Genomic DNA, 22,997 nt, shown 5'->3' with positions numbered 1-22,997 from the left:
CCTCTATTTATTTCAATCATATTGTTTTCTGTCCTTTTCCTACTGCTATAAGCTTTACAGCCAAGCATCTTTATTTTATTTGTTAATATATCCACAGTGTATAAAACATTGCCTAAAAGGATATCTATCTATCTATCTATCTATCTATCTATCTATCTCTCTCTCTCTCTCTCTCTGAGAGAGAGAGAGAGAGAGAGAGAGAGAGAGAGAGAGAGAGAGAGAGAGAGAGAGAGAGAGAGAGAGAGAGAGAGAGAGAGAGAGAAAGAGAAACAGAGAGAGTTATAGATATAGATATAGATATGGGATCCCAAAATGCTGAGTCATGAACAAATAATGAAAAAGATTTAAAGGAGTTTAAATTCCCTTTGGCTGTTGGACCACAGTAATCAATATTTTCTGGTGAGATTCCCCCAAGGAATATGAACAGAGCCACTAAGCACACTAGAATAAGCAGCATACCTCCAAAACTTTCTTGATTCCTGCTCATTGCCCAGATTGCTTTTTCAGATTCTTCCGAGTCTTGTGAGCTACCCAATACCACTCCTACAACTCCACTTATGGTTGAAAATAAGTTTGGTTTGCATTGCTTCTAACTCTGTGATTAATAATGAATCTTGTGTGGTGCCTGTAGAAAAGAGATATGATTAAAATCAGAGTTAGTGGGAACATTATGACAGATGAAATGCCATTCTGATAGGATCACAAATGATTTGAGCTAAACAACTCATCTTCACCTTAACAACTGTGATGAAAATTAGCTGCATTAAATCCATTCTTCTCCAGCTCCAATGACAATAAATTCAAAAATCATATAAATATCAACTCTTCTACTTTTGTCAATTCTCTAAGTCAGAGATAATTCTTGCCATTGAAATTGTGACATTGGTGAAGGCAATTATTTTTTAAGCCATCGAAAGAACTAACTAAAAAGATATTTAACTCCAGCTCTTTAAGATATCCCATATTACTCAGCTTCTCATGGTTGAAACACAATTCCTGGTACCCACCATTTAAAAAAGGAAAAGTTTAGTTTAGATTATAGCTTCAGGAGATTTGGTAAATGGTTGGCAGACTTCAAAGTAGAAATTCATGGCGGACCAAAACTCCTTAGTTGATGGGTGCTGGGAAGCAGAGCAGGGGAACAGTTTCAGAAGGGAACAAGGTAGAGACCACATATAAATCCCAACATCAAGTCTCCAGGATTTGTTCAGACACACCCAGCCAGACACACCCAGCAGCATACTTTACTAATCTATTAGGTGTTTCTTAATCCAATGAAGTCAACAAACCAAGATTAACAAAACAACCTTTTGTCAACTTCACACCCAAACACTTCTTCTTAAACTATACTTAATCCCTAAATAATAGCAAATTTATAATTTTTACTTAACATAATAAGGTATCACATGCATACCCAGAAATGCAATAATCCCTATTTGAAAGCCTTATCAGTTTGTAAAAATTTCAAGTTCAAGTGTCTTCGGAGACTCAAGGCAAACTCTAGTCTGTGAACCTCTGCAAAAATGAAAACCAAGTTAAACAATCCCAGGGCACAATGGCATAGGATAAACATTCCCACTACAAAAGGAAGGAATGGAGGAATAGAAAAGAATTGGACCTAAGCAAGCTCAAGACTCAGAAATATGGAGACAGAAAGGGGCTTCAAAGAGAAAGTAGAGGGAAATGAATAAAAATTACCAGGGAATGCAATGTGTATATGCGCTAAGTCCCCAAGATGAATATAATTATTATGTATCATAAACATGCCAATAACATGAAAAAGCTTAAAAGATAAAAATACAACTAAGACAGCAGAAATGTAGGCAGCAATTATTCAAAATAACTGCAATTTCTAAGAAAAGGCTTTTTCTGAGCTATATAGAAGATACATAATTAAATTTGTCATGTAAGAGTAAGAGAGAAATCAAGGATGACCCCAAATATCTGCCCCTACAAAGTGAAATATGTCTCTAATTCAGAGGAAAGAGCCAAGGCTGTGATATTAAAGAAAAGCATGAGTATAAATGATACATTATGTCATAAGATGTGATGAGCTCACCAAATGCGGAAAGGCCAACATGTGCACTGATCCTGGGTGGACTTTAAAGATAGGGGATTAGATAGAAACAATAAAGTGACTCAATGTAAGTGGCCAGTGAGGTGGGAAAATCAAGAGAGGAGTGGGTTGCAGAAGGTAAATCATAAAATTCTTTCAGAGAAGGACTGTCAATTCTAACAATAAGTTGTTTAAGAATGGTCACTGGATTTGGCAAGGGAAGAACTATGAATGACCTTGAGGAGTGATGTTTTGCTAAAATAGTGGGTAAGAAATCTGGATTTGAATGGCTTTTAGAAAGAATGAGAAAGGAGAAAGTAAAACCAGTGTATTTTCATAACTATTTTAGGGGAGCTTTGGTTTAGAGGACAACAGAAAAATGATATATAGGTAAAAGGATAGTAGGGTTACAAAAAATAATTTCTTATATTAGGAGTTATTGGTAGCATATACCAAATTGGTATGTGCTATTGACATAATTAGTGGACAGAGAAAGTCAAGAGATAATTGCTGAGTGAAGCCCTTGAAACTATGGGACAGTAAAGAATTCAGCCCATAGGTGGAGAGAAAGACTTCATATTCCAGGAACAGGAAAAGGGGCTAGGAATGAGTTTAGATCTAGTAAAGTAGGTAGATGTAGTGGTGACCTTGTGCAAATTCTCATTGATCTGCTTTTTTCAATGAAGAATAAAGCAAGATCATCTTCTAAGGAGAAAGAAAAATGCTAGAGGTTTGAAGAGAGAGGAAAAATTGTGACATAAATCATTAAGAGGATGAGAGAAATATGTTACCAGGAAAAGTGCTCTCAGGATATTATTGGCAACAATCCCCAGGTGGGTCTTCCATACCCAGACCACACTGATTCAGTTCAGCTGGGCATTCCGAATTTACCATAAATTAGTCTTTTACATATATAAATTTTAGGATTAGTTTTTCAAGTTCATAATGGACCCCAAATATTCACTACCAGAAAAGAACCTCTCCACAAGGTATCATGGTCAGAATAGCAGGAAATCAGCACAAAAATAGAATACTAACTGCTGGTAGAAAAAAATCAAGAACGTACAAAGGCAAGCCGATCAGAATAACAGCAGACTTCACAACATAAAAATTTAAAGGCCAGAAAAGTTACAGTGAAGTTCTTCAAGCCCTAAAAGAAAACGATTTTCAATCTACATTATTATATCCTGCAAAATATCCTTCAAATTTGACAGAGAATTAAAACCTTTCCCCAACAAAGAGAATCTAAGGAAATTTATGGCCATTAAACCAGCATTGCAGAAAATATTCAAAAGAACCCTAAACAGAGATGGTGAGCCCCATACCATGAAAGAATACAAAAGAAAGAATAAATCAAACTGGGATATTAAACAAATCTTAAAAAATAAAGCAATGACATTTCGGTAAATATATTTCAATAGCAACATTCAATGTAAATAATCATACCTTGTTAATCAAAAGACAGACTAACAGATTGGGTCAAAATGCAATATGTTTCCTGCAAGAGATACACCCTATCCAGGAAGAAACACATAATATGAATGTGAAAGGATGGAAAATGATATTGCCACCAGAGCCTGAAAGCAAACAGGAGTAGCTATGTTACTTTGAAAGAAAGTTGACTTCAAGGCAAAACCAATCAGAAGAGACAAAGAAGGTCACTCTATACTGATGAGGGAATAATTCAATAGTAGAGGATAACAATGTTATAAAACAAAAACTACTGGACATAAAAGGACAGACAAACACCAATATAATCATAACAGGGGACTTCAATACCCTATGCTCACAAATATATAGGTCAACTAGACAAAAATTCACAAAAATTCAAGAGTTCAACCACACCACCAAAAAGGGAGTTGGGCTTAACATATATTTAAAGTGTTTTATTCAACAACAGAATACATATTTTTTCATACCAGCACATAGAACTTCCTCTAAAACAGACTATATCTTAAGTTAAAAAGTATACTTAAATGAATATAAAAGAATTAAAATAATCTCTTGTCAATCATGGCAAAATGAAACCACAAATAAATAGCTAAACAACCACAGACATTATTCAAACATATTGATATTAATTAATGAACTCTTGAATAATCCATAGGTCACAGAAAAAGTCAAGGAAGAAATGTAATAGTTCCTAGAATCAAATGACAATGGCAGTACAACATATCAAAACCTATGACACAATGAAACCAATTCTAAGAGAGAAGTTTATAGCTGTAAATCCTACATTAGAAAAATAAAAGTTATTCCAACCAAATAACCACCTAAAATCAAGTCCTAGAAAACAAAAGAATCCAACCCAAAATTTGTAAAAGCAAATAAATTATAAATCTAAGTGCAAATTAATGAAATTAAGAAAAAATGTAATGGATTAATGCATCAAATAATTGGTTCAAATAATTTAAAGGAGAAATAAGACTTAAATGCTAAGCCAAGCTTACTAAAAGAGTAAAAGAATAATTAGAATTGAAAAAAATGAAATCACAATCCACATATACAAAGTCTAGAGAATTATAAACAGCAATTTCTAAAACTTATTTCAATGTATTAGAAAATGTAAAAAATGGAAAATTTTTAGACACATATGAATTACTAAAATTGAACCAGGATTATATAAAACCTTGAATAGACCAATACTAACAATATAATACAAGCAATAATGGAAAGCCTTCAAACTAAAGAAAGTGTGGGATGTAATGAAAGTACTGCGAATTTTTCCAGAACTTCAGGGAAGAATTAATGTTAATACTCCTCAAATTCTTCCTTGAAATTAAAAGGGAAGGAATAGTGTCAGACACTCCTTGAAAGTTACATTAACCTGATACCAAAAACAAATAAAAACTCAATAAAAAAAAACTGCTGCAAATTTCCTTAATGAAAATTGATGCAAAAATCCTCAAGGTGCTGACAAACAGGACATCATTAAAAAGACATCATGAACAATATGGCTTCATCCTAGGAATGCAAAGTCAGTTCAACATACATAAATCAATGTATATAATACATCACATAAATAAAACTAAGTATAAAAATCACATGATCATCTAAACAGATGCAAAAATGCATTCAACAAAAAAGTAACAGTAATTTTTGTAAATTTAAAAACCCTGAAAAAAATGGGTATAGAAAGACCCTATCTCATAATGATAATATCCATTTACAGAATATTCACAAGAAACATCATACTCTGTGGAGAAAATGTGAAAATATTTCTTCAAATATCAAGAAAATGACAAGGATATCCACTTTTCCCAGTCCTATTTAATGTAGTACTTGAAACTTCAGCCAAAGCAATCAGGCAAGTGAAAGCAATAAAATGGATTTGACTAGGAAAGGATAAAGCCAAGCTATCCTTATACACAGATGACAGATTCTTTACATAGAAAATTTAAAAAAATACTCTACTAGAAGATTCTTAGAACCAATGAATAAAGTAAAAGTGGCAGGATACAAAATTTACACATAAAAGTCAGCAATATCCCTGTATACCAATCATGAGCTCAGTAGGAGAGAAATCACAGAAACAATCCAACTTACTGTAGCTTTAAAAAAAAGGAATTAAGCTATCCAAGGAAGTAAGTGAAAGACATCTGTAATGAAAACTACAGTACTCTGAAAGAGAGATCAAAGAGGATATCAAAAAACAGAAAGACATGCTCTCTTTTTAGATGGGCAAAACTAATATTGTCAAAATGTTCATATTACCAAACATGATATATTGATTTAATGTAATTCCAACCAAAAATACTGATATACAGAACTTGAAAATACAGAACTTGAAAAAGTAATCCTAAAATTTATATGTGTGATGGATTAACTTATGGCCAACTTAGAATGCCCAGCTGAACTGAATCAGCATGGTCTGGGTGTAAAAGACCCACCTGAGGTTTGTTGCCAATGACTTCAAAAGCAAACTAGAGGAGATCATGGGATGATTTTCTAGGAGAAGTTTGCCTTGGGTAGTTTTCCTGATGCAAGTTTGGTTGTTTTGTCAGAGGAGGAGTTCAGGTCCTCACAGTCGCCAAGATGGCTGCTGCTCTTATCAGGGGAGCTCTGATGTTCCCGGTGAGCACCACTTCCTGGCTCCAGTATAGACTCCAGTCTGGTGGCACAAATCCTTCACCCCACTGGTGCAGGCTTTCTGGCTTCCACCAATGACCTTTGGGCCTTCCAGGTGCAGATCTTCAATATGAACAAGTATGGAACATTCCCATGGGCTCTAGGCCACTGGGGGGCCTTATGGAAGACATTGCCTTGGACTCTAGGCCTTCAGCTGGACTTGTGTGGGATGCTGCTGTGGGATCCAGGACCTTGGCTGGATTCTTTGCTTCTCTAATGTGTGACTAGGTCTCTTGCACTCTTCTACATTTGACTTTTTGGGTGACTATTATAAAATAATACTGTAAAGTATATGTCCTGTTTTAAATCTATTTCCCTTTCAAGACTCTAACCACAACAATATGTAACCAAAAGAGACCCAGAATAGCTAAAGCAATCCTGATAAAAACAAAAATAAAAACAAAAAACAATCAATTACAACGCTGGATTTCAAGTTATGCCTCAAAGACACAGTAATAAATACAGCATGGTCCTGGTGTAATGGAAAATAATTATTGACCAATGGAACAGAATTAAGGATGCATAAATAACCCTAACCCCATGCACCTTCATCCATTTGATATTTTATAAGTGGGCCAAAACATGCATTGGAGAAAGGATAGCCTCCAGGTATTAGCAAAATAGTTATCCACATGTAGAAGAATGACTCTAGAACTGTATCTCTCATCCTATACTGAAATCAAATAAAACTGCATCAAAGGTAAAACCTTTGAAATCTCAGGCATAAACAAGGACTTTCTGAACACAACCCCTATTGCAAAGAAATAATACCAAGAATTAACAGATGGGATTATATCAAATTAAAAAGATTCTGCACAGCAAAGAAAACAACCAATGGAGTGAAGAGACAACCTACAGAACAGGAAAAATTTTGCCTGTTACCCCTCTGACTGCAGATTAATATGTAGAATTTATAAATAATTTAAAAACTTAGACTCCCCAAATAAAAGATCCCAACAAAAAATCAGCATTAAAAATGAAGACACTTCTCAGAAGAAATACAAATGATCAAGAAGAAATGTAAGTTGAAACAACACTGAGATTTCATCTTACTCCAGAAATGATGGCTTTCATAAATAACTCAAAAAATAACAAATGTTGACAAGTTTGTGGGGAAAAAAGAAACTTGTACATTGTTGGAAGTAATGTAAACTAGTATAAACACTACAGAAACCAGCACCGGAGATTCCTCAAAAAAATAAAAATATAAATTTCATTCAACCCAGATACCGCTTCTAGGTATCTTCCCAAAAGATTTAAGTCATTGTATTACAGTGAAATAGCATAATCATGTTTCTAGCATCACAATTTACAATAACTAAATTATGGAAACAGCCCATATGTCCCATCGACAGAGGAGTGGATGAAGAATATGTGGTGTATATGCACACAATGTTAGTCCACCACAAAAAGGAATAAATTTGAATAAAAATATTTTAGAAAAATATGTTGGATATTGAGACCATAATGGAAAGTGAAATAAATCAGGCATAGAAGGTTCAATAGCATAATGGCTTTCTTATATGAGAAACATATAAAAATATGAATAATTTAAACAACAAAATAAAAGAGAGATGGTAGGAAATGGAAAGGCATACATTGTGGATATGGAAAAGGAATCTGGGGAAAGGGGAGGAAAGGCAAATAGAGGTGATCATGTTGAGGTATGTATTATACACAGTATTGGAAACGCTGAGAGAGAGACAGAGAGAGAGAGGGAGGGAGAGAGAGAGGAAAAGAAAGAAAGAAACTAAGAAAGAAAGCAAGCTTTTCTTGCATATATTTTATTTTCTTCTTTGGAATTGCCATCATCTGTAAGTCTCTGAAAACAGCTGCTATGTCTTTTATGTATTTTCTGGCGGTTTTCAGCTATCTATTATTTATTATCTGTATATTTCAAAACATTTCTTCTACATAATTTTTAGGCTTCAGTTATGAATATCACTAGTGACAATTATTTCTTTTTTCACACATTAAATATTTTAAGTTAAAAATCAGTCCTTTGTAGGAGCTATAGTTTAATGTTCTGGAAGTTCCCCCAGAGAAGTGACTGTTTTGTTGCCCACGCATACATACTTTTTTCCCAATAGGGCTTCAAGTGAGCTTCTGATACTCTTAAGGTAGTAGTATTCTCTTGTATGTTGGTGAGAATATGGTAGTTTCTGTTCCTGTGGGCTAATCTAAAAAGCCACCAGTTTTCTACTGGGGTTCCAAGAAACATGCTGCTTGGTTGCTTATCAAGTTTTGAAGACTAGAGGTCTCCCTACTTCATGGGTAGATAATGCTTAGCTCACTATATAACCCCTCTGACACACATGCCTCAGGAGGCAAGGATGCCAACATGTCCTCAAGAAGAGCCTGGAAGAGTGGTACCATTGTGCTTTGTTTTTATTTTTGTCTCTGGATGTATTCTGGTCAAGATAATCCAGCATTCAGGAACCTAATTGGCTCACTAAAATACAGAATAAAACTCTGGAAATTAAAAATATGGAAGCTAAATGCTACAGAAAAACATTCATAGTTGATAGACTGATATATTTCCATACCTTCTTCTTCCTCAACTAAAATTTAAGAAATATTTAATATTTCTTCTAATTTGAGCCAGGCAAATTTAGACATTCTCATGCATACTATTTTAATTCTATACTGAAGACCTAGGAACAGACATCTACAGGCAAGTTAAATGTTGCTCGAAGAACTTAATCAGCTTTTACAAAGTCTCCCAACATTGTAGAACCAGGATTCAAACCCTCATCTTTTGTCTTTAGTTCTAGTGTGCTTTCCACTGCTACACACATTGCTCTTATAGTGTAATATTCCCTCATCCTTATAGAGTGTCAGCTCAAGAACTCTCCATTCTAACAGCATCCATGTGCCTTTTGAAAGTCTTAGTGTCTTGTTTAATAACTCATGTAATAAATTCTTGAATTTCATTATGAAAATATTTCTCTACTGAAAAAATTGAATTCTTCCTTCTTCCAGAAAGTTAGTGATTCATAACTCACATGTCCTCCCTATTCCCCACTGACAGAAATTTAATTCAGAAAAATTTAAGATTTAATTACCATAATCAGATTATTTCAGGTAATTGAGAACATTGGATCATTTTTCTTCCTGACATTAAGGGATTGTCTTCTCTTTATAACATTTAGTTCCTTGAAAATATCAACAATTTTACCAGACTAAAGGTGTGGTTCAATGGCAGAGTACTTGCCTAGTAAGGGCAAGTCTTGGGTTCAATCCCAATTGCCAGTTCTTATCAATTGTTCTATTATTAATTTTCATTATTTTTTTAATAAGTAAATAAAGTAAATTTATAGTGAGTAAAAATAAATTACAACCTTTAACACTTTATGATGGGTATTTATTGGATCCTGAATGGCTAATGAAAACCACTGGGTTAGCCAACTTATTGGAAAGAATAAGAAGACAGTTGGGGCTGCTTTCAGTTGGAAAATGGGCCAATGCCATCCCAAGGCCACAGGCCCTTGGACTTGCAGGTGAGCATGGGCCTTGTGCTGCACTCCAGGGTGGCCACTAGCCAGTGCAGCAGTCCTTCATCTACCACTCCGACAGTGACTATAATGGGTTGCCCAAGACCAAGTCCTGCAGCTCCTCGGTCACCAGTGAGGCACACTCAGAGGACCTCATTGGAACACCCTTGCCCACACACTGGAGTCTCCACAGAGTCCGACCAATGTGCAAATTTGAAGCCACAGTCAATCCAGCTGGGAGGCCCCATTCCCATCTGCAAGGACACATTGTCAGAGGAGACCGAGACTGGTCAGCAGCTGGCCCTGGAGACCTTGGAGGAGCTGGAGACCAAGCAGACCCACACTGTCAGCCAGAAGGCCTGAGGGAAGTTCAAGAGGAACTGTGAGCTCACACACCTGTCAGACAGAGCAGGTCCTGGACAAACAGGATGAAGTGGAGATCATGTCACCCTCAATGAAAGAGCGAGAGCCCAGAAGCACAGTGACAGATACCTGCCCAGCAGCTCTGCCTGGTGCCAATCACAGACCACAGATCTGATCTCAGGGTGAAGAGGCCATGGCACTGCAGCCCAAACAACACCGGCACATCCGAAGCAGGGTGAGGATGGGTCAGGAGCAGCTCCTGGCCCATGAACTGAAGAATTTAAACCAGTGGGGCATCAACATCTTCTGTGTGTCCAATTACTCTGGAGGCTGCTCACTGCAGTCTCTGACCAGTTCCTCAATCAGTACCAACTCGGAGCTGGTGCTCATTTACAACGATGAGTCCGTACTCAAGAACCAGCACCAGGCTGTGGGCTCAGAGCTGCTGCAGGAAGAGAACTGTGATATCTTCTAGATACTCAGCAAGTGCTAACAGCAGAGCCTGCCCAAGATGGTCACAGACACGGTGTTGGCCACAGACAGATTTAAACACATGACCTTCCTGGATGACCTATGCACCAGGGTGGAAACTAAGAAAGTGGCAACCTTGGGGATTCTCCTCCTGCACTCTGACCATGCAGATCCTTTAGAACATGTGCACTGCAGACCTCAGCAGCCCCACCCAGCTGCTGGAGCTGAACCGCTGTGGATCAACTGCATCATGGCAGAGTTCTTCCAGCAGAGTGACTGTGAACACCAGCGGGGCATGGAGATTAGCCCCAAATGTGACAAGTACATAGCCCCTGTGAAGAAGTTCAGGTGGACTACACGGTGAACCCACTATGGGGCATATGGGAAGACCTGGTGGAAAGGGGATATGATAAAATAATGAGCTATTAGTCAATTTAATGAAGAACTTCCTTCTTTTTGTTATTCTTGACTTTTTTCAGTGGCAGTTGGCCATATCACCCAATTAATTTTTTAATACAGAAAATAAGAAATAAATTATTAGGTGAATGTTAACAGTTTTTAAACCTCGATACCTCAAAGAGAAAAGTTCTCAAAATTGACACCAAATTCAGGGGTACCATGAGTCAAAGACAATGTTTTCTTTTCCCCCATTGAGTTTATTGGTACATTTTAGGCATACAGTACAGTTACATTTATCATTGGGATCTTGTACCTTTACATGACAGGTCTTGGTTTTCATTTTTTTCCCCTTATCCCTGCCTTCCCTTCACCCCCTCCTCTCTTCCCTATTTACAAATACTTTATTTCCATTTTTTTCATTTTCTCATATTTTTTCTTTTCCCTTATTACCTTTCCCCTGCCCTTCTCATTTCCCTCTATACCTTTAGCCCTTTTCTTCCTATTTCACATTGTCATTTATATCATTAGGATCTTATGTAACATTATAGTTTTTCACACCAGAGAAACTATTCAGTATTTACACATGTGTGACTTATTTATTTCACTTAGTAGTATATCTTGTATCTTAGTAAAAACTTCATTCAATCTAACAGTTGCAACCAAACAGCACATTCGCCTCAACTCCACCAAATGTTTGAAATTATTGCCTCTGTCTTCTCCAATTAGATGTTTGGAGACCTAAAAAAAATATAACACAATCATTTGGAACTCGGAGGGGAAGCTACATCTCAAAAACCAGAAGTGTACTTGATGTCAACATTTGCTCATTACCCCAAGTGATAAAGGTTTACACTCCAGTTTCAGTGCCTGAACTGATGCGCACTACACTGTAGAAACAGACATTATTAAAACACGAGTACTTTCTGGACTGTACCTTTTATATAGATTCACTTAAAAGTGCAGATTTCTCAAATGATATTTGGTTGTGATACTTTCTAATTAAATGCTTTCAAATCTCGAACTCTGTGGATTTTAACAAATCCTTTTCCCTCTTATCATTTCAGTATCTCTGTCTACAGAGACACAGGGAAAAGGAGAAGCACAAAGATGGGTGCCTACTCTGTACAACAGCAGTATTTGTTCATGGAAGTACACTAAACAACAAAAACACAAAGATATTAAAAATTCCAATCTATAATGAAATGAATGATACGATGTTATCAAAGACAGGATGGGACAACACCATCACATTTTCAAACAGAGAATGCATTGGAGCCTCTGGTAGTATTATTTAAATCAAAATTACTGGGTACCTTTACTTGAGATTTTTCCAGGCTGGTCTCAAACTCTCAGTGATCCTCCTGCCTCAGCCTCCCAAGTGCTGGGATTACAGGTGTGTGCCAACATTTCCAGCGATTTTTACTTTTTAAAATTAAATTAAATTAAATTTGTAGTACTGTTTGTTGAACCAAGGACTTTCACAGTGAATCACATCCCCAGCCATTTATTTATTTATTTATCTAATTTATTTTTACATCAACTCAAACTCTCAGTGATCCTCCTGCCTCAGCCTCCCAAGTGCTGGGATTACAGGTGTGTGCCAACATTTCCAGCGATTTTTACTTTTTAAAATTAAATTAAATTAAATTTGTAGTACTGTTTGTTGAACCAAGGACTTTCACAGTGAATCACATCCCCAGCCATTTATTTATTTATTTATCTAATTTATTTTTACATCAAGACAGGTTGACCAAACTGCACCGAAAAGCGTGGTCCTTCTGACTCAGCCTCTAAAGGAAAGCATTTTTAATAAAGACCAAGGCAACTGAGGGCTGGCAATTTAGCTCAGTGGTTCAGTGGCCTGCCTTGCAAGGGCAAGGACCTGAGTTCAATCCCCAGTACAAAAAAAAAAAAAAAAAAAGACCAAGGCAACTGTGATGCAAGTGGTACAGACTTCCCTGCAGAGAAGTACTGAAAATAACAGAATCATGACAACTATGCTTCCTTCCCCTGTCTGCGATCAATGATCATGAGTCTGTTTTATGACACGTGCATCTAAGATCAAAGAATCTGTCTTTAAAGGACTGTATTAAGAAGTCAAAAATGTGTTCTTTACACAATAAAAACCATTAAGTGAACAGTTGTTAAAGAAGTTTATGTCTCTATTTCTAGAAAAGGGGATCTTAACCGGAATGCATGAAGACAGAATACAAATGAAACTATGGAAATTTTAGGGACAAAATGGCATTCTTCCTGGAAAGATGAGCGTAGGCAGTGAAACAAAGAATTAAAATCCAGTTCTCTTCATATTTGCTTATTTGCAGCAATGTATATTTCTGTGACAGCTCAGATCATGACTAACATTATTTCTCTGTAGGAGTCATAATTTTTAATAAAGATGCATCATACCATGATAAGCAGTAAGAAAAATCCAGTTTCCATTCCCAGATTATTTTCCATTTGTATATTCTAAAAAATAGCAATAATCATATATGTCCACCAGAATGTACATATAAGTTAATTATGCTTGAGTACACAAAAATGGTTTTCAGCTCCTATTAAATCAACTTCCCGCTATTCCTTTCTTTAACCATCCTCAAAATGAAGTGAGCTACAGCTTGTGCTACCTGTGGCCAGTGTTTAAAGTGATAAACGCAACCACACTGACCTTGCACCTTTAGGCATACAGCAAGCATTTGGACTTCTCAGTGTTCAATCACCACCACCTGGCTTTGCAGGTGATTAACAGTTTTCTTCTAGTCACCTTGACAGCTTTAACATTTATTGAGTAAGACCAAGGACAGGAAACTCTTACAGAATTGAACTTGGCAGAAAAGGGTGGTTATAGACACACTCATAGCATATTTAGTGAGACTTCAATGAGCCACTGTGCTAGAACTAACCTCAGGAAGTTCTGCAAAATTGTCAGTTGCTGCTTGTAAACTATTCAGCTTGAAATGAAAAAGTGCATTTCCCTTTCAGGAGGATGCAAAGCTTGGCTGAAATTCTTCTGGGTTTATCCATCTCACTGATGTTAAAAATGAGCTATTGATTTTCCTCACACCATACAATCTGTTGGAGAAAACTAGCAAAGGTACATTCTCGATAAGAAGTAGGCCAAGGTCATTATGCTATAAAAGTGAAATGTTGGGAAAGTTTGACAACATCTAGAAATAATTGGAAAATACTACTCAGAACTCAAAGCAAGTTTCCGTTATAGGAAACATTTAAAGCTTTGCATCCAAATCTCATCTCAGGTTATTATATCATTAAGTGCATGGCTGAACTAGTGTTTAATAGCAACTCTCTCTACAAATAGGCGGCATCTTTAATGACATATCCTTCAAGAAAAATCACTGAAGAGAAATGGATCATTTTAGATGTACTGATGTATTGCTCACTAGAAGAAAACTGCAACCTGATGAAGACAAAGAGGTAGTACATAGGGAGCAGCTCTGGGTTGTAAAAATGTTGTATTAAAAATCCATTCATTCTCTTTCTCCATATGCAAAAGGTGAAGCTAAACCTTGCGTTGATTAAAGAGGAGTAAAATTCTAAAGGTCCTCAATTCCTAGGGCAGTGGTTGGCACATGGTAGAAAGTTAAAAACTAGAAATATAGTAAAGAACTAAATATTGTTTTTGCTTTTGGTTTGTCATAATATTTACAGGAATACATCTGTTGGCAGTTTGCACAAATAGAGTTGGTTTTCTCTTTAGACCATAGTTTCACAATCCCTCCTGAGCAAACAGTAGATACAGTTGCTCAGGAGACACTTTGATTCTTCCTTTTCTTCATACTCCATAAATCTTCAGAGCTCTGTGTTTCTGATTCACCCACTCCCTATATCAGCAGAGCCATTGTCTTAGTCCAAGCGATATCTTTACAATGCCAGTCACATCTGCCTTCTGTGCTTTTCAGATGTTTAGGACACTTACATTTGGTATCCTGTATCTGCAATGAGCTGAACCTGAGCTGTTCACAAGTAGTAACTTTCTCAGCTCTCGTAGCAGACCACCTATACAGGAAGTTCTCCCCTTCTACGTAAAGTACCTCTCCTATTCTTTTACTCTACAGTGTCACATTATTTATTTCTCCTATGGACTATATTATGTTTCCCTAAAAATGCATATTCAGCATATGGTGATGCCCAAACTTCCAAACTGATGATGTTTGAAGTGGGACCTTTGGGAAGTAATGCAGTTTAAAAGAAGTCAAGAGGATGAGACCCTCAGAAAGGGATTAGTGCCTTTATAAGAAGAGATCAGAGACCAGAGAGACATCTTTCCCTCCCTTCCTCCCCCTCTTCACTTCCCCACTTTCATGTGAAACATATTACACCTCCAGGGCACCTTAAAGAGTTATTTTACAAAGATTTGTGGAGACGGCTAGGACACACCTTCTCTGCACCCAGGAAGAGTGCGAACTGCAAAGAGCAAACGTGGATCTCCTACTCTTCACACTGTTTGGCATAGGGTGTGGGCCCACTGGCACCAAAAAACAAACCAGAGAAATGAACATCTAGGGTGGAGACACCTCAGGGGAGGAGGATGTTCTGTCTTGTTGGCTTTGCTCATCTCTGACCTCCTCTATAGTAGCAATTATTAGGTCAGTGAAGAACAGGATAGGGCACCGAGAGATATTCCCACACAGACTCCTGGAATAATATGAACTTCATTCAGGTGACTTTTAAAGAATGGAGAATGGATTTTTTTCTTTGTAATTTTAATTCTAGGCTGGTGTACAATGAAGTCATTGGCATCATATTCATAGTACCTAACTCGGTCTTCACTGAGACTCTTGTCTTCAGTATAAGCAATAAATTCTGCTTAATGAATTGGCTGATATTCTATTGCATGTGACAATTACTCTAATAATATCATATAGTAATGTATTGTGTACTCCAAGTTATCTTGGCAACTCTACAATGAGAAAATTTGAGGAAAGAATAGTACACTTTCACTTCATTTCCTGGTTTTCTTAATCAGATTAGAAAATCAGTGCTTAAATGCAAAGCTTGTCAGTATGCTCAGTAGGTGCAAATCAGATCACTTTTAGTCCTCCCCACCTTTTTCCAGAGTAGCATTCTGGGGCCCAAAACAAAGGAAAGAAGAGTTCAGTGTGATACAACCAGACTAATGAGACCACTTTTTCCCTCACTCTGTTCAGGCCTGGCTCCTGAGCAACCAACCTAGGCTAGGTCATTCTGAAGAACCAGCAGGGAGAATCCTGCCACCAGGTCAGGAGGGCTCATGGGAAGAGGAATCTTTATCCAGGCTGTCTAATCCTGATTTGTAGAAGTAACATGATTACAAAATAGTAAAATAACTTACCCTTGATGTCTATGCATTGCAAAGAGTATTTACAAAAGATGAGAAGAGTTCTCAAAATTTTTAAAAAATTCCTGCTTGAAAGGAAGAATTGAAAAGTTATTACATAGTTCCCTCCTAGAAGAATCAGCATAGCTGAGTTTATAACTTTCTCCATGTTCTATTAAGGGTTACCATTTTACAAGGAGAAAAGTCAAAGATCTAAGATATTTAGTGAGGAATAAGTAGTAAAACCAGGCTTCCATCTCTAAAGCTATTTTCATCAACATTTTTGGTCAAAATTGAAATTCCAAGCTGACGTTTAACAACTCATTTTTGCTCCTCTTACCAAATTAATATGGCTGTTAAGTATTAAGTTGTTATCCTCTGAAATTGTCATTAATTTTTTTCACTTTTTGCATGAAATATCAGAATATCAACTGACTTTTAAGTTCTACTAGTTTATAAATGTGTTCTTATTTCTGCAAAAAGATTTTCATCTTTAGTCTAATCTATGCCACATGATGACATTCTGGAATGTCTGGAATACTTTAGCACAGTCCTGACTCAAATCTTTTTTCACAGGGTCTGAGCAGCTTCCTGGAAAAGAATTCATCTGTAAGGAAGAAGGAACCAGGCATGACACATTTATAACAAAGTCTTTGTCATTGAAAAAGAATAAAAACTTTGAGTGCAGCACATTGACTGTCACTCAAATACATCTCCAGCCTATGGTGTATGTCTAGAGAGAAAAAAATAATGAAAAAGTAGTTTCACACAAAAACACTGGAAATGTTGGTGTACAGGAAATGCTATTATGTTAGAGACTCTTGCAATAAGTCTCTAGTCCCCACTGGCCCAGTACACGATGCAGGCCCGATTTTAAAAAAAACATGCAGTAAGAGACAGAATTAAGAGAGAAAAACAGGGGGCCAGACAAAGCACTGGCTGGCCCCAGACACTGACTTTTATGAGCAATCAATTGGGTTAAAGGTGAGCTATGAGTGGATTCTATGGAAATTAATGGATACAAGGCTCATAAAGGACAAGATGAAGTATTCCAGGATTAGGAGCAGAATAGACAAAATATATGGTTGTAATTAGAGCACTATCCTTCTAGTTAGAAGGTTGCAGTTGTGGGAATGGAATTTGGGTGTGAGTTACTCTGACCTCGGCACATAGGCTTCGGCCGGACTCACTTCTCAAAACAAGCCAGTTGTGGGGTGAAGTCTTTACAGCCTGATTTGGGCATAATCAATATTATGGTCTTCTGCATTATTTGCAGAATTTTCTGACAAATTATAACACAAGGGGAAGGGACACATTCCACCTCTTGCCCGTTTATGTAAATAGTAACGTGGAACGTGTATGCATTGGCAATGATACCTGGGGGAGCACAATCTACTAGGGGACTCTGGTGCCCAAAGTACCTTTGCAAACTAATGGAGAACAGCAAAGTCCCAAAGAGGCATTCAGTACGTCTTGGATTTCCTAGAATACTTGATGATGAATGAATCCTGAAGAAGCTGCATGCAATTAGGTACAAGATCTGCTGAAGATTATTTGTAAGAATATGATTTAGTTTTCTTATAAGTAATAAATTCTAAATTTCTAAATGATAATAAGATAAGGAAATACATTAACTAATCTAACAATAACACCATCTCTACCCACAAGTTGAAAATGCCTTAAATTTTTTCCTGAGTTAGCTTTTTGTCAGAGGGTGGAGCGGGGATGAGGGAGGAATCCTAGGTTAGCAACTCTTTCCTGTTTGCTGTTATAGTGAGGTTATTTAATGACAATGTCATCAATGTAATTATGATCACAAATTGTAGATGCAATTCAAATGTCGTATCTTCTAGTTCCTGTTCCTATTTCTTCCAGCAAGCGTTTAGCCAAGTATAAAAATGAGAACAAAATGTTCACTGTAGTAAAGTCATAAGTAGGAGCCTCTCTGAAAATACCCCATCTTTTGCTCATCTAGGATAAAATAAATCAATTGGCATATGCACTTTTTATAGCTTAACTAAGGAAAATGAGATAACTGCAGACTGAGGATTTCTGGCACACATAAATATATGTGTTCTGTGTGTATAAAAAATACATACGTATGAGATATACACAAAATAATATACTTTAGCTTATGTGTACATGCTTAATATTTTATTTTTATGTATATGCAAACCATTATAATGACATATCTGTTTTAATTTAAATGCATATACGTTAAAATAAAAAAAATTAGGCCCTGTTTTCAGTAACATCTCTTCTCTAAGGATAGTATTTGACTCATCAGAAATATTTACACAGAACATAGTGGTTGGGATTTGGGGGAATAATTTTTGATGGATGAACCATTTTTGTCCTAGGTTAATAGGGGACATGTTGTCTGACTGATCATTTTTTAAAATCCACAAATCTATCAAGATAAAACAAATTTAACAGTTTCAGAAAGGTTTCAAGAAGAGATGTGCAGCTCATGTGCTTGTTCAAGAAAATTGCTTTCGACATTTCAAAAATAAAAAATGCTTCATTCTGGGCATTTATGCAAGTACAAATGTAAAATGATCACAGGCAAGGTAACACTAGTTCATCATAGGTACATTAATCAAAATTACAAGTCAAAGTTCCATCCAAATTGCATGACCCTCTTGTCTAGCTTTATGAGAAAAACATTAGATAAGGAGCAAGGTCTCATCTTACAGGTAACATAAAAGGAGTCTTGACCTAGGGCCAAACATAAACATTTGTAGGCGACATGGGAGAGAAAAGACCATTTAAAATATCCCATACTTTCATGTTGGGTTTCAACAGTCTGTTTGGAGACAGAAGTGGTGGAGATCTAAGTTTATCCAACATGGAAAGAAGTGAGTGTTTCTTAGTTTGAAAAGAGAGGAAAAACAAGGAGTAGAAAGAAAAAAGGAATGACTCACAGACAGATTAATTTCTGCCATGTGTCCATGTGGCACAATCATTTCATTACATTCATAGATATTTTATCCTACAAATTTGTTGTGCATAAGCTTGGTTAACATCAGTATGTTATAATAATAATCATTCCATTAATTAGTAACTGTTAACCTTAAATTTGATACTTTGGTTTTCCAAGACTTAGTTCCCCATCTATAACATGGAAAAAAATAGTTTCCTCTAAATATGTTAAAAGAATTATGAACATTAAAAGAGAAATTTTTGACATAAAAACCTCTGTATGTATATAAAGTACTTTTGTTGAAAACCACATTTAATAAATACTTGATCAGTGTGTCCATCCACAGAAAATAAAGGTTCAGAACATTCTTGTAAAGTAATAGTAAAGAATGGAAGGATAGAAGAAAAAAGGGAAGATGGAAAGAAAAAGAAAAAATATCAGCCAATTCAGTTTATAATGTTTTCTGTAAAAGAAATAAAAGAACTTGATTAAGATGAATTTATTCAACCTGATTCTTGTGAATAGCTACAATGCTCTCTACTGATAAGCTTCTATTCAGAAAAGTACATCAAATAAAATATAACAAAACAGTACTAATTCAGTTGGTACAAGTTTAGAATTTGTAAAAATCAGCAAAGGAAAGGCTGTTTTATAACCTTGTTTTACTGTTTGTGATTATCTACCGTAGTAAGAAAATTAATACTAATCTATACATTATAGGTAAAATAAAAGGTAGGAAGAAAGTTCTAATCTCCTGAGAATAAACTTTGCAAGATTTTCTCAGGCCCTTTAGCAATATAATTTACGTATAAATAATTGGCACTTAACTGTAAGTCATTTTGATCTGAACCTTAAACAGGTCTCAAAGGACTGCTAGTAAGCAATTCTTTGTTTGATGAGTTCCAATTATTGTATTAATTAAAATTTAGTTGAACAAACAGGCTTAGTTTTAATTAATTAATTAACTAACATGTGCAATGGAGACCTAAACAATAAAGAGAGTGCCATTCTACAAATAAGACTTCCAATATCAGATCATTTTCCTAAGGAAATATGAACTCCTGTGGTATTAATGTGGTTTCATTTATTTTCTTATTTTGCTCTTTAATTCAATCAGTCACAGTTATAACCTTTGAACTTCCTACTTATTCACTCTTCCAACCATTATTTTGATATGTTTGTCTTCAGCTTCCATATCTGAGTTTGTTCCATATCTGTGGGTTTAGCTTCCATATCTGTGGATTTCTTCAGCCTGCGTATTCATACTTAGTTAAACTTCACTGAGATGTGTCACTTTGGTTGAATGATTTACAAAGTAGAGAGGAAAAGTAGGCATTACAACTTCTGAGTCATAACAATCATAGCACTGATTTTAGACACAAGAAAAACTATCAAGAAAAACTTGATTATTTTCACAGCATCTTTAGTCTATTAAATTTTCTAATTCTCTTTCATACTTAGAAATATGTTTGACCTAGTGGTTTCTTTCTTTAGGATTGGTAAGAATTCCTGGAAAGCATCTGGGAAGTAAGTTAAGCTGTAGAGTTTGAAAATGTTTATATCTTAGCCTTTAAATAGAGCGTCTTATCTATAAATATGGTGAGAGCTGTGCTGTCTTATCTGTGGCCTCATTCCAGGTAGCCAATAATTCATGCTAGTAGAATTCTTTCTCCAACATCTGCTTGGTCATTGTTAGAAGATGAGGGGGTGGATACTTATCTAGGAGTGGACCGTCCCTGTACAGGCCAATACTGAGCAGAAAATGGGACTCAGGTGACCATGTATGTCAGTTTCTTTGCCCACCTTGTCCCATGCACATCTGGAAACTGTCCTTATCATGCCAAATCATGCTCTTTTTCTCTTCTCCATACTTTCAGCAGATGGTCACTTCTTGGTGACACAAAGCTCCAATTTTTGGATCCACTCCTAACATGTTTAAGTGCTAAAACAAACAAAACACTGGGATTGTGTTTCAAAAGCTTTTTAGAGCAATAGAATATAAAGTGATTGCTGGAAGTGGGCAGTATTCTTGGAGAACAGCACCATGGCTTCCCTTTTCAGTGTTTGCTTCAGAATCCATCAGAGTCTTAATAAATGTGGCTAGATACAATCTCAAAAGCTTTTTAGAGCAATAGAATATAAAGTGATTGCTGGAAGTGGGCAGTATTCTTGGAGAAGAGCACCATGGCTTCCTTTTTCAGTGTTTGCTTCAGAATCCATCAGAGTCTTAATAAAGACTATTATGGCTAGATACAATGAGTGGATAAATATTAGTGGATAAATAATGTTAAAGTCACTGTTGAAAAAATTTTGTATTTAGGGTCTGATTTGCTTGGCTTATTTGAGCAATTTCTCTCTTTTTGCCTTTTCACAAGCCCTGCTGTTTGGATAGTGCACTCTCTGTTAAAATAATTTGAGTTGCCATGATGTTAATTCTGTTACAAGCCCTGCTGTTTGGATAGTGTACTCTCTGTTAAAATAATTTAAGTTGCCATGATGTTAATTCTACATTTTATTATAACCAAGATAAACTAGATTTGTGGGGAATTAAGATTGACTTTCATGAAGGTTTAAATGCATTCTACAACAGTCTGAAACTTAGAAGGCACTTGGCCAAATTCTAGAGGCCCAGAATCTGACATTTATTAGAGTTTCCTGGTGTCTTTCAAAATATTACCCAGTTTTCAGGCCACAATCTAGGATTCCTGCTACACCTAATTTAAAATCTGCCAAAGCCAATTTCATTCTTTTAAAGTTTGAAAATAAGCATTATGTCAGTTCGACATTGTGGTTTTCAAGACTTGGCATCTAGCAATGATGGACTATGTAATTTGAACCAACTCAGTCATTGAAGAAAGCTAGAAGGATGGAAGAGAGATAAAAATTATCTGCCTGAAGGCATCAGAGAAATGATATAATAATAAAATAATAATAATAATAATAATAATAATAATAATAATAATAATAATAATAATAACAGGCCAATGGAAAAAGAAAAGAGAACCTTCCCTAATAGGGTCAGCCCATATACCAGAGCTGATCCTGAGGGAGCTGAGGTTTAAAGGATTTTTACAGCCTAAAAAGTGCAGAGGCTGAATACCAAGCTTGGTAAACTGCTGGCATATTTGATTTGGATGTCAAAAGACTGCTTTGGGCATAAAGGAACCAAAAGTAAACCAGCCTTCTTTCTTACATTAGCTCCAAACCATTCAGATTACCCAGAAAAATCTCACACTAAAATAAGATTAAAATAACCCATGATTATTACTAAAGTCCCCAAACAACTGCAGAAACAGACAAGAATTTTCCTAGAGAAATGTAATATTGTTCTATACATCAAATTATTTCTAGAAAATTTTTTTCAAACTAAAAATTAGCTCCAAACCATTCAGATTACCCAGAAAAATCTCACACTAAAATAAGATTAAAATAACCCATGATTATTACTAAAGTCCCCAAACAACTGCAGAAACAGACAAGAATTTTCCTAGAGAAATGTAATACTGTTCTATACATCAAATTATTTCTAGAAAATTTTTTTCAAACTAAAGTCCTATACACAGCGATAAAACAAAGCCTACAAATGGATAAGACAATAAGAAAGAAAACCAACAGAAATGAATAGGAAACAGGGAACACTCAGAACTATGACCCCACACATGTCCTGTGGGAATTATTAAATATCAAAGCCACTGAAGTATTTTTAAAGTACTGCAATTCAACAAACAGTTATTGGCTACTCTTCAGTTATTGGCTACTAGATAAACACAGAAATATATGTAAACTCATATGTTTACATATTGTCTCATATGTTTACATATTGTCTCATATGTATGTAAACTCATA

At 35.9% G+C, this 22,997-nt stretch overlaps 1 pseudogene; it reads left to right on the top strand.

Annotated features, from left to right (window-relative positions):
* Window positions 1-6,091: 6,091 nt before the first annotated feature.
* LOC117286169 lies at window positions 6,092-10,941 on the top strand (annotated as a pseudogene).
* The last annotated feature ends 12,056 nt before the right edge of the window (window positions 10,942-22,997 follow it).

This window comes from Fukomys damarensis, unplaced genomic scaffold (assembly GCF_012274545.1).
Source record: "Fukomys damarensis isolate Sample0158 unplaced genomic scaffold, DMR_v1.0_HiC HiC_scaffold_15, whole genome shotgun sequence".
In the NCBI taxonomy this organism is placed as follows: Eukaryota; Metazoa; Chordata; class Mammalia; order Rodentia; family Bathyergidae; genus Fukomys; species Fukomys damarensis.
This window is presented reverse-complemented; position numbering and strand designations above follow the sequence as displayed.